Raw genomic sequence first — 2,019 nt, forward strand, 5'->3', positions numbered from 1 at the left:
TGTATATGCAGAATAGTTAGGATAGATATACAGCTACTTTCGCTTAATTCAATGAGAAGAAAGATTTGTACTAATAGTGTTTGGACAGGATATTCTGTCTGCATCTTGTACTATGGATAACCACTAAGAAGATAACGATGTAGAATGTATTAATTATTGAAACTGTCCTATTAATCAGTTTTAAAACTGTCTTATTGCTACTTATTTCTCAATAAAATAAAATGAAATAATAAATATATATACACTGAAAGAAGTAGCACCCAACCATATAAGACAAATTTTAACAGACATGAAAACTCAAATGAACAGTAACACAACTGTAACAGGGGACTTTTGCATCCCATTGTTGCAAAGAGATAGATAAACTAGGCCAAAAAATCAGCAAAGAAATAACAGAACTAAGCCAAACTCATGAACAAACGGACTTAGTAGACCCTTATATAGGGTTCCACCCAACAACATCAGAATACACATTCTTCTTAGCTGCACATGGGACATTCTCCAAAATAGACCATCTACCAACACACAGAACATGCTTAAGTAAATGCAAATTAATTGAAACTATCCCAGGCATATTATCTGACCATAGTGCAATGACACTGGAAATTATTGACAAAAGAAATTGCAAAAACTCCATAAACATATGGAAATTAAATAACAGCATCCTAAACAATCAATGGGTCACAGATGGAATTAAACAAGAAATTAAACAATATTTATGATCAAACAAAAATGCAGATACAACTTAGCAGAACTTATGGGATGCAATGAAAGCAGTCCTATGGGAAAATTTTTAGTGGTAAATTATCACAGCAGGAAAAGGGAACAAGCCCAAATAAACAACCTAATGCTGCACCTCAAGTTTGTAGAAAAAGAACAGCAAGTCAAGCCCAAAGCCCAAAGAAGGCAGAAAATTATAAAGAACAGAGCAGAAATTAATGTAATGGAGACTAAGAAAACAATACAAAAAATTAATGCATCAAAGAGTTGATGCTTTGAAAGAATAAAAATCAATAAACCCCTTGCTAACCTTATGAAAAAAGAAAGAAAAAATTCAAATTCATGCAATAAGAAATGAAAAGGGTAGAATCACCACAGATCCTATAGAAATTCAGAAGATCATCAACACCTATTTTGAAAATCTTTACTCTTAAAAAGATGGAAAACACAGAAGGAATGGACAGATTCCTAGATACATATAAATTACCAAAATTACCAAAGCTGAATCAAGAAGATATAAAAATAACCTAATATCAGAGAATGAAACTGAAAATATAACTAAAAACTTAACAACAAAGAAAAGCCCAGGTCCTGATAGATTCACAGTTGAATTCTACAAAAAGTTTAGAGAAGATTTAATGCCAATTCTTCTCAAACTTTTCAATGAAATTAAAAGAGAGGCAATTCTCCCTAACTCCCTCCTAGAGGCAAGTATTACCCTGATACCAAAACCAGAGAAGACCCAACCAAAAAAGAGAACTATAGGCCAATCTCCCTAATGAACATACATGCAAAAATCCTCAGTAAAATACTAACAAACAGAATACAGCAAACAATCAAGATTATGCACCATGACAAGGTGACATTGATCACAGGAATGCAGGGATGGTTCTGCATAATGCAAATCAATAAATGCAATCCATCACATCAACAGAGCCAAAGACAAAAAATCATATGATCATCTCAATAGATGCTGAAGGCCAGCCTGATAGCTCAGTGGACTAAAGCATCTGCTTAGGTAGAGCGCAGCAGCCAGGGTTCAATCCCTGGTCTACCGTGCTGGCCCCACCTGCAGGGCATGTTGGAATGGCTATTGAGACTAGGTGTGATGGTGTGTGTCTATAATCCCAGCATTTGGCAAGCTGAAAACAGGAGAATCACTATGAGTCCAGTCTACATAGTGAGACCCTGGACACCCTGTCCTAAATAAAGAAAATAAAAGAAAGAAGTAAAATAAATCAATAGATGCAGAAAAAGCTTTCGACAAAGTCCAACACTCATTCATGATAGAAAAAAAAA

Source organism: Octodon degus, unplaced genomic scaffold, assembly GCF_000260255.1.
Source record: "Octodon degus isolate 3935 unplaced genomic scaffold, OctDeg1.0 scaffold00064, whole genome shotgun sequence".
In the NCBI taxonomy this organism is placed as follows: domain Eukaryota; kingdom Metazoa; phylum Chordata; class Mammalia; order Rodentia; family Octodontidae; genus Octodon; species Octodon degus.